The sequence below is a fragment of the Xyrauchen texanus genome, chromosome 23, assembly GCF_025860055.1.
Source record: "Xyrauchen texanus isolate HMW12.3.18 chromosome 23, RBS_HiC_50CHRs, whole genome shotgun sequence".
NCBI classification, from domain to species: Eukaryota; Metazoa; Chordata; class Actinopteri; order Cypriniformes; family Catostomidae; genus Xyrauchen; species Xyrauchen texanus.
Genome location: NC_068298.1, coordinates 3131694 through 3143408, shown reverse-complemented (window position 1 = coordinate 3143408; position 11715 = coordinate 3131694). Strand labels below are relative to the sequence as shown.

General features: G+C 39.6%; 1 pseudogene; it reads right to left on the bottom strand.

Moving 5' to 3' along the window:
• LOC127663254 (protocadherin beta-16-like) overlaps positions 1-11110 on the bottom strand; it is a 23462-nt pseudogene extending 12352 nt beyond the window's left edge.
• Positions 11111-11715: the final 605 nt, after the last annotated feature.

Below are 11715 nucleotides of genomic sequence, written 5' to 3'. Positions count from 1 at the left end.
AAGCTGGACTCATATTTTCTTAAATTATAAATACTTTAAAAGGTCAACATATGTAGAAGCACAACAACTGCATATGCTATAAAAAATCTACATCACCTGTTAATAAAAATGATTGCATAATGCTAGACAAAAATAAAGAAAAGAACATTTAGAAAGGGAATTCTGGCCCCTTAAAAACATGCATATACTGGACATGCTGCCGTTATACCTGCAAAGGCAAAACAGACACCACCATAACGAGCAAGGAATATATTCGAATGAGAATAACATCATAATACGAATATGAGAGTGAATGTCTACATTTAAATAACACGAAAATACAAGAAGAACTAAAAAATATCCTGAACTTGACAGTCAAAAGGAGGATCTGAAAATATGCGACCGACGGCTTTTCAGCACCATGGCCAGAGAATAAAAGCGCAGAAAACAGAAGCCTACATTTCTGTATGAGTGCGGAAAGTACAGAAAAACACATATAAATGGTAAACTTTATGATCATCCGATATGTTAATCTTTTCAATCACATGGTAACAATCCAAATGTCAAATTGCAGCGATTCCCGCTCAAAATTCAGATGTTTTAGTCACGTCAGAATGCGGCTGTTGTGCTAATATTTGTTTATTTATTTTGTATATTATATATATATATCACAAGAGATAGGCAGTACAGAATATGTGAACCCATATAGACCAACTTTACTAGAATTTTTTGTTATCCAATCTTTGCTTCACATCTTAATTTCATAATCATTATATCTAATAGTTTGCGTTTCTACAGTTATGGTTATGAAAAGTTGAACATTGTAATTGCAATAAAGAGTGAGACAAACATTTATTTTATAGCTAAAGATTTGTTTTTTGCATTTTGCAATTTTTTGACTATGAAATCGTTAAGTCTGCTATTTTGCATGCTTATGAATTAGCACCTGAGGCATACCACCAGACATTTATAAGTCATTTTCAATCTGAGCAGTGTTCTTATCTTGAGTTTGCTAGAGAGAAATATAATCTATTTGACTGCTGGTGTACCTCCGTAAAGGTAAACACTAAGGAACAGCTTCGAGAGCTGATTCTTTTGGAAGAGTTTAAAACTGTGTTCCAAGAATTGTTGCTATGTATCTTAATGAGCATAAAGTACATTGTCAGATGCTGCTCTTATGGCAGATGAATTTGTTCTTACTCAAGTTTTTGTCAGTCACTCAAATGATCTGAGTAGGTTTAAACTGACTGTCTCTGTTAAAATAAAAGGATGGTTGTACGCCAGAATGTTGTGTCAAATTCTGCTGACAATACCTCAGTTACACGCACAAAAGGTGAGATGGTTTGCTGTTATGGTAAAAAGCCAATCTGACGATAAACCTCGCCAAGTGTGAATTGGAAAGGCCACAGTGACATATTTGGGTAAGGTGATGCGCCGGGGTTGTGTAAAACCTATCCATGCCAAAGTTGACACTATCTGTAGTTTTCCCTTGCCAGCTTCCCATAGTGAGTTACGACGATTTCTTGGGATGGTGGGTTACTATAGAGGGTTTTGTCAGAACTTTGCAGATGTTTCCCCTTTGACCGATTTGCTAAGCCCAAAGAAACCCTTTAAATGGTCAGAACAATGTCGGTGTTCCATTGATAATGCTAAATCTCTGTTGGCTAATGCACCAGTATTGGTTACTCCTAACTTTGAGAAACCTTTTCTACTTGCAGTTGATGCTAGTGCTTATGGTGCTGGCGCTGTTCTTTTACAAAAGGATTCTAAAGGAATTGAACATCCGGTCAGTTATTTTTCAAAAATGGTAAATGGTCTGCACTTATATAGCGCTTTTTTCTAACCTCAGAGGTTACAAAAGCGCTTTACACTGTGTCTCACACACACACACACACACACACACACACACACACACACACACACACACACACACACACACACACACACATGTTGTGTTTCCATGTTTTATGGGGACTTTCCATAGACATAATGGTTTTTATACTGTACAAACTTTATATTCTATCCCCTAAACCTAACCCTACCCCTAAACCTAACCCTCACAGAAAACTTTCTGCATTTTTACATTTTCAAAAAACATAATTTAGTATGATTTATAAGCTGTTTTCCTCATGGGGACCGACAAAATGTCCCCACAAGGTCAAAAATTTCGGGTTTTACTATCCTTATGGGGACATTTGGTCCCCACAAAGTGATAAATACACGCTCACACACACACACACACACACACACACACACACACACACACACACACACACACACACACACACACACACACACACACACACACACACACACACACACACACACACACACACACACACACACACACACACCAGTGGCAGCAGAGCTGCCATGCAAGGCACTAGCCTACCATTGGGAGCAACTTGGGGTTCAGTGTCTTGCCCAAGGACACTTCGGCATGTGGAGTCATGTGGGCCGGGATTTGAACCACCAACCCTGCAATTAGCAGCCGACCCACTCTACCACCTGAGCCACAACCGCCCCTAAAAATATTCAATCGTAACCAGCAAGTGCATTCAATGGTGGAAAAAGAGGCTTTAGCCTTTGTGTTAGCCGTTCAACATTTTGAGGTCTATTTGAGTTTGCTCTGTGGTCCTATTATTGTTTACACTGACCATAATCCTTTGATGTTCTTTGATCGGATGCGTGGTAAGAATCAAAGAATTATGAGATGGAGCATTATTTTACAGCCTTTCCACTTGAAGATTAAACACATATTTGGGAAGGATAACATAATTGCTGATGCTCTCTCATGGGTGTAAGATGTCCCATTAGTGGAGGGCATCTTTTCTTTTTTTCTCCCTTCTCTCCTTTTCCCTCTGTGATGTCCTAGGGCCCAGGATTCTGAGAGTGAAATGGAGTGGAATTTATGGAGATAAGTATCAATGCTATTGTACTTTCATATTTGAACAGTAGTCTTGTATGTGTGCAATGATTTTTTCTCTTTTGTTGGTTCTTTAGGGGAACTTCCTTTTGGAGTGGGAGGTGTGACGACCCTGAATCATCTCGTCATTCTGGAGCAGAGCGTGGGGGGGTTTTGATTGGTTCTCCCCATGCTAATCATCTATTAGTAAAAGTATAAGAATGTTGTGGGTTATTTGGGGAACAGGCTGGCTGGGATATATACATATATATTTATAAGAGTTCCAGTAAATACCAATGAATTAAAGACAAAATGAATTGAAGGAGATATGACGTTATTTCAATCTTGCGGATTCTCTGAGCGCAATGGCTGAGAAAAGTGAAAAATGAAAAAAATGCCATGTGATCTATTATTATTTTTTGTTTATCTAAACAAGCTGAGAGACTGAAATGACTTATAGGATCTCAAATAGATGTTGCATTGAATGGAGGTAAGAGAGAGTAGACAGAAGAACGCTTGAGAACATTTCAGGACCATGGTCAGTTACTTGGACACAATTGCGCATTAACAGATTTCTTCACAAGGACAGATGAAATCACCACAAATGGGTTCAGAAATTATTAGCAAATGGAATTGTAGGTAGCACAAAATATAAACAGTGTTTAACGTTGATAGCATCACATGACATCAAAATAACGAGATTTCTGATGATCCTAAATGCTATAAAGTGGCATAATAGACCATTTTTATAGCCGCCGAAAATTGCTGTTTATTATCCAAAGTTTTATCTAAAAAAAACAATAAATCAAATATGAAGGAAGCTAAACATAAATACTCACACCTGTGGAAAACATCCCTACATTTTTTATTTGGCAATGGTAAGTAAAAAATTAAGCTTTACCGAAAGTAAAGTAATAAAAAATATATCTGAAAATAAACGGCTGGAAAATACAGCCACTAAACAACAACAACAACAACAAAACATTGTAGACAAAATTCAGTCATTCTCTCATCCGAAACTCAGGCAATGACGTCATCATGAAAACAAAAGCCTAATAATGAAAAGTAATTTGCTAAATGTATGAATGACTCCAGATAAAGAGATCTCTATTGTTGCTGAAATTAAATGCTAATAAAACAAAGATCTGTTTCAGTATTACTATAAAAAGAGACTTATTTTGAAACTTTTACCAGCAAACGTGTCGAGATTTCTTCTAAATGCAGCCAGCACTTTTAAAAATGTGGGGTTTTAAGATGCTACAATAATCATACAAAATTAAAGTAAAAATACAATAAAATCCTCACCTGATCATGAAACTCTTCATTGGTCAGTTTGTCTCTCTGCGCATGCGTGAGTGTCTGTGCTCCACTGGTGTCCAGACTAATGATGCTCTCACTGCAAGGTCTGACGTATTTCAGATCACTCTTTCTGGAGTCAGTGGTTCTGCAAACCTCATAATTGTACACGTGCTGTAAAGTTCCTGTGCCCCCTACGTCTGCGTAAAGAGGCGGATAATACGGAATAACCGGCAGATTCGCGCCAGATTTGCAATACATCCGCTCACGTCTCCATCTGTAGCATTTGACTGACAGTATGGCTATGATAGACACGATAAAGAGAAAGGAAACTACAGCCAAGGCCAAGACGAGATAAAAAGTCAGGTTGTCGTTGTATTCCTTGTCGTGCGTAAAGTCAGTGAACTCGGAGAGCACTTCAGGGAAGCTGTCCGCCACCGCCACGTTCACACTGACTGTAGCTGAACGAGAGGGCTGCCCGTTGTCCTCCACTACAACAGTGAGCCTTTGTTTCACAGCATCTTTATCTGTCACTTGACGTACAGTTCTTATTTCTCCATTCTGTAAGCCCACTTCAAACAGCGCCCTGTCTGTGGCTTTCTGCAGTTTATATGAGAGCCAGGCATTCTGTCCAGAGTCCACATCAACAGCCACCACTTTAGTGACCAGATAACCCACATCTGCCGAACGAGGCACTATTTCAGCCACCACAGAAGCACCAGACTGGACCGGATACAGAACCTGAGGCGCGTTGTCATTCTGGTCCTGAATAAGGATTTTCACACTCACGTTGCTGCTGAGAGGAGGGGAGCCTCCGTCTTGCGCTTTTACGCGGAACGGGAAATCTTTGATCTGCTCGTAATCGAAAGATCGCACTGCATGTATGACTCCACTATCAGCACTAACGGACACCAACGAGGACACGGGCACTCCGTTAACAGAGGAGTCCTCCAGTATGTAAGACACACGGGCATTCTGGTTAAAATCTGCGTCTCTGGCTCTGACTGTGAATATGGAAAGACCCGGTGTGTTGTTTTCTTGAACAGAGGCCTCATATGAGCTCTTGTCAAACACAGGCGCGTTATCATTCACATCTGATATCTGTAAGGAGAGAGTGACGCTGCTGGAGAGAGAGGGCACGCCCTCATCAGCGCACGTCACACTGATGTTATACTCGGTCTCTCTCTCCCGATCTAAATCACCATCTGTGACTAAACTAAAGAAATTAGCGTTTGTCGATTTCAGAGAAAACGGAATGTTTTCATTGATGGAGCACTGCACTTTCCCATTTTCGCCTGAATCAGGATCTTGGACATTTATCATCGTAACCACCGTCTCAGACGGAGAATTTTCAGCTATTACACTTGTTTTGGACATGATGTTGATTATAGGATTATTATCATTTATATCAATGACATCAACCATGATCTTACAAGAATCAGTCAGACCACCATGATCACTCGCTTGTACGTGTATCTCGTAGTGGCGAGCTTTTTCAAAATCTATTATTCCAACAACGGAAACTTGGCCACTGTCTTTATTAATGTCAAATAACTGCCGGGCATTATCTTGCATGTTTGCAATCGAATAATCAATTTGACCATTTATACCCTCATCGGAGTCAGTTGCACTCACTGTTGACACAACGGTGCCTTTTGACGCATTCTCCGTTACAGTCGTTTTATACACGGACTGCGTAAAAACAGGCGCGTTGTCGTTTGCGTCTAAAACAGCAATAATAATCTCAGTGCTCCCAGTCAACTGAGGATCACCACCATCAAGAGCAGTGAGCACTAATGTGATATCCTGTTGTTTTTCGCGGTCTAACGGCTTTTGCAAAACCATTTCGACATTTTTCCCGTGTTCTGGTTGATTTTGAAATTTAAGATTAAAATTATCTGTTGGTTTAAGCGTGTAGCTTTTAAGTCCGTTGATTCCGACATCGAGATCTACAGCAGGCTCTAACATAAATTTAGACCCTAAAATAACAGATTCGCTGATCCTGAAATGAACCCTTCCCTTTTCAAAACTGGGAGCGTTGTCATTAATATCCACTATCTCAATGGTAATGCTAAAAAATTCCATCGGGTTCTCCAGAATAATCTGTAGATGTAGTGCGCAAGGCGTTGTCTGTCCGCATAGCGCCTCTCGGTCTATTCTCTCTTTGATAAGGAGGACTCCTCTTTCTTTATTCAGCTCGATGTATTCAGCGCTGTCTCCGGTATAAATACGGGCTTTACCCGATTTCAGTCTCTTTAAATCTAAACCCAAATCCTGCGCTATGTTACCGACTAAAGAGCCTTTCGCCATTTCCTCAGGAATGGAGTAACTGACCTGCCCGAGAGCTGAACTGAGAGAGAGAAACCAAATAAACAGCAGTACTTGCCGCGCCATTGTTCTGTCCGACATTTTGCAGAAGACCAAAACACAAAGATTAAGCTTGAATCAGACTAAATCAATCCAGAAAATCTGCAGGAAACCATGAACGTATCCAAAGTCAAAATAATGAAATAAAATGCCAGTAAATCCAAGAAAGAGATGTTAAATTCGCTCTCTCCGTGATGTGCGTTATCTCTCCTCCTCTTCAGACTGTGTGCTCAGCTTCCGTCTCTCTCTAATAATATGGAGATGATGGGGGTGGAACTGCTGCAGATCTGCTCTCTAAACTGTCACACACTGACCAACAGCGGCACTCTGAGTCCATTCTCATGAACTACAGAATGAGGTGAAATCATATATAGCTGTTCTTCAAAAAATACCTTTACAGGTTCAAATGCACATAGCTTACTATCAATGCATATACATGTTAATAATTATTAATATTATTGTTATTATTAGCAGAGAAACACGATTGCATGAAGTAATGCAACAAAAAGTGTATGTAAAAAGGAAAATTTAGCCCCGATAAAACATGTATATACCCATACAGATAAAATATATCTCAAAAACTCCACAATAACGAGCAAGAAATATATTAGAATAAGAATTATGTCTAACTACGAATAAGAGAGTGAATGTTTAAAATCGAAACAGCACGAAAATACACAAAGAACTTAAAAATAGCCTGTGCTGGATGGTCAAAAGGAGGATCTGAAGATCTGTACAGACTGCATTTCAGCACCAAGGCCAGAGAATCCAAGAGAAGCACAGGAAACAGAAGACCACATTTAGATAAGGAAGGAAGAACTACAGAAAAACTCAAACAAATGATATAATTTTTGAATATATGATTTTTTCCATCTTGGCCATCTAAGAATCAGACTGCGGCGATTCCAGCTCAATATTCAGAGGCTTTTGACACATCAGATTGCTTTTGTGACCAACTAAATTAGTTTAGGGACATCAAACCAAGTCTAAAGCACTCTTAATGTATATATTTTAGATACCTATGTACTTAAATCCTGTATTTGTTTTTATATTTATAAAGATGTAGGGCCATTCCGACTAAAACACGTATTAAAACACACATACAAATAAATAAACACATAAAAAATCTAATAAATAGCATACGCACAATAAATACACGCATGCGCAGCCGCACTATAGACAGAAACGGGAAACCTCACCTGATCATCAAACACTTCACTGGTCAGTTTGTCTCTCTGCGAGTCATGTGCTCTCAAACACATTTCACAGACAAACAGCGGCACTCTGAGACCATTCTCAGTTACTACATGAAAAGTACGAGCACTGTATAGAAGGTAAATATAGAACATTCTGAAGCTCAAAAGAAGTATGCAGTAAGAGAGACGAATACCACAAGAAACAAAAAACTATGATTGCATTTTTTAACATAATAAAAGTGAGGGGAAAGTAGAAAACTTAAATCATAAAGAAATATGTTTCTTGTAACCTCCAAGTGTTTTATCGAGGATGTGATTTGTTAATCTTGCGTTTAGTCAAAAAGCCAAAATGATCTATTTTCACTCACAAACAAGGCAAATGGAACGATATAATATGAATAATAATTTAAATGTATTATTTCATATGTAAAACAATAGGCTTTGAATTGTCACTTTAAATATCAGTTGTGATGAAAGCAAAGAAAAAAAGACTAAGGACGTGGTTTCAGTACTTTGGACAGCGCAAAATAAATAAATAAATAAATAAATAATAAAAAAAAAAAAATACGTTCACAGCGCTGATTTGCCCATAACACAAAGTCTCAGATTTATTTGAGAATAAAAATAAAAAGAGAAACATTTTACACTTCAAATAAACCAAACTAATAAACAGGTAAATATATAAGTTTCAGTATATAAATCCCTTTGCAGTGTATATTTCTCTTATTTTCAAAAAGCGAAGGATGCAACTACAAAGCAGTGAAGCATTTAAAAAACAGGACTCTTAAATTGTAAATCTCACCTGATCATGAAACTCTTCATTGGTCAGTTTGTCTCTCTGCGCATGCGTGAGTGTCTGTGCTCCACTGGTGTCCAGACTAATGATGCTCTCACTGCAAGGTCTGGCGTATTTCAGATCACTCTTTCTGGAGTCAGTGGTTCTGCAAACCTCATAATTGTACACGTGCTGTAAAGTTCCTGTGCCCCCTACGTCTGCGTAAAGAGGCGGATAATACGGAATAACCGGCAGATTCGCGCCAGATTTGTAATACAGCCGCTCACGTCTCCATCTGTAGCATTTGACTGACAGTATGGCTATGATAGACACGATAAAGAGAAAGGAAACTACAGCCAAGGCCAAGACGAGATAAAAAGTCAGGTTGTCGTTGTATTCCTTGTCGTGCGTAAAGTCAGTGAACTCGGAGAGCACTTCAGGGAAGCTGTCCGCCACCGCCACGTTCACATTGACTGTAGCTGAACGAGAGGGCTGCCCGTTGTCCTCCACTACAACAGTGAGCCTTTGTTTCACAGTATCTTTATCTGTCACTTGACGTACAGTTCTTATTTCTCCATTCTGTAAGCCCACTTCAAACAGCGCCCTGTCTGTGGCTTTCTGCAGTTTATATGAGAGCCAGGCATTCTGTCCAGAGTCCACATCAACAGCCACCACTTTAGTGACCAGATAACCCACATCTGCCGAACGAGGCACTATTTCAGCCACCACAGAAGCACCAGACTGGACCGGATACAGGACCTGAGGCGCGTTGTCATTCTGGTCCTGAATAATTATTCTCACACTCACGTTGCTGCTGAGAGGAGGGGAGCCTCCGTCTTGCGCTTTTACGCGGAACGGGAAATCTTTGATCTGCTCGTAATCGAAAGATCGCACTGCATGTATGACTCCACTATCAGCACTAACGGACACCAACGAGGACACGGGCACTCCGTTAACAGAGGAGTCCTCCAGTATGTAAGACACACGGGCATTCTGCTTAAAATCTGCGTCTCTGGCTCTGACTGTGAATATGGAAAGACCCGGTGTGTTGTTTTCTTGAACAGAGGCCTCATATGAGCTCTTGTCAAACACAGGCGCGTTATCATTCACATCTGATATCTGTAAGGAGAGAGTGACGCTGCTGGAGAGAGAGGGCACGCCCTCATCAGCGCACGTCACACTGATGTTATACTCGGACTCTCTCTCCCGATCTAAATCACCATCTGTGACTAACGTAAAGAAATGATTCGTTGTTGACGTCAGCGTAAAAGGAACATTATCATTAATGGAGCATTTGACTTTTCCATTCTCACCAGAATCTGAGTCTTGGATATTCAAAATTGTTACGACGGTGCCCGATTTTGCGTCCTCTGAAAGTGCACTTGGTTTTGACATTATATTAATCACTGGTTTGTTATCGTTTATATCAATTACATCAACAATCACTTTGCAAGTGTCCGAATGACGCCCAAGATCTCTCGCTTGAACGTCAATTTGATACTTCTTAACTTTTTCAAAATCGATATCACCAGATAATTGTAACACACCGTCATGTCTGTCTATTTCAAAGACATTAGTTGGCCCTCCAGTGGATTTCTTAATATGGTATTCTACTTGGCCATTTTGTCCTTGATCAGCATCAGATGCACTAACTGTGGTTAATATCGTACCTTTTGGAGAGTTTTCGGCAATGCTGGTTTTATATACATGCTGAAAACAAACTGGTGCGTTATCATTCGCGTCCTCAACTATTATTATAATCTCCATTGTTCCAGACATCTGTGGGTCTCCTCCGTCCACTGCAGTAAGTACAAGCGAAATACGCTCCTGTTTTTCTCGGTCGAGAGGTTTTTGGAGAATCATTTCAACATTTTTATTACCATCAGGCATCTGTTCCGTCTGTAACACAAAATGATCAGCGGGGTGTAAAAATAGTCCTGCACGCTATTTATGCCAACGTCATCATCCACTGCTGTCTCCAAAACAAATTTAAATCCAATTGACGATGATTCGCTGATATCAAATTTAATTTCTTTATCAGCAAAAACGGGACCATTGTCATTTACGTCCAGAATCTCTATTGTAACGCTGTAAAATTCAATAGGATTTTCCAATGTAATCTGTAGATGTAGTGCGCAAGGCGTTGTCTGTCCGCATAGCGCCTCTCGGTCTATTCTCTCTTTGATAAGGAGGACTCCTCTTTCTTTATTCAGCTCGATGTATTCAGCGCTGTCTCCGGTATAAATACGGGCTTTACCCGATTTCAGTCTCTTTAAATCTAAACCCAAATCCTGCGCTATGTTACCGACTAAAGAGCCTTTCGCCATTTCCTCAGGAATGGAGTAACTGACCTGCCCGAGAGCTGAACTGAGAGAGAGAAACCAAATAAACAGCAGTACTTGCCGCGCCATTGTTCTGTCCGACATTTTGCAGAAGACCAAAACACGAAGATTAAGCTTGAATCAGACTAAATAAATCCAGAAAACATGCAGGAAACCATGAACGTATCCAAAGTCAAAATAATGAAATAAAATGCCAGTAAATCCAAGAAAGAGATGTTAAATTCGCTCTCTCCGTGATGTGCGTTATCTCTCCTCCTCTTCAGACTGTGTGCTCAGCTTCCGTCTCTCTCTCTAATAATATGGAGATGATGGGGGTGGAACTGCTGCAGATCTGCTCTCTAAACTGTCACACACTGACCAACAGCGGCACTATGAGTCCATTCTCATGAACTACAGAATGAGGTGAAATCATATATAGCTGTTCTTCAAAAAATACCTTTACAGGTTCAAATGCACATAGCTTACTATCAATGCATATACATGTTAATAATTATTAATATTATTGTTATTATTAGCAGAGAAACACGATTGCATGAAGTAATGCAACAAAAAGTGTATGTAAAAAGGAAAATTTAGCCCCGATAAAACATGTATATACCCATACAGATAAAATATATCTCAAAAACTCCACAATAACGAGCAAGAAATATATTAGAATAAGAATTATGTCTAACTACGAATAAGAGAGTGAATGTTTAAAATCGAAACAGCACGTAAAATACACAAAGAACTTAAAAATAGCCTGTGCTGGATGGTCAAAAGGAGGATCTGAAGATCTGTACAGACTGCATTTCAGCACCAAGGCCAGAGAATCCAAGAGAAGCACAGGAAACAGAAGACCACATTTAGATAAGG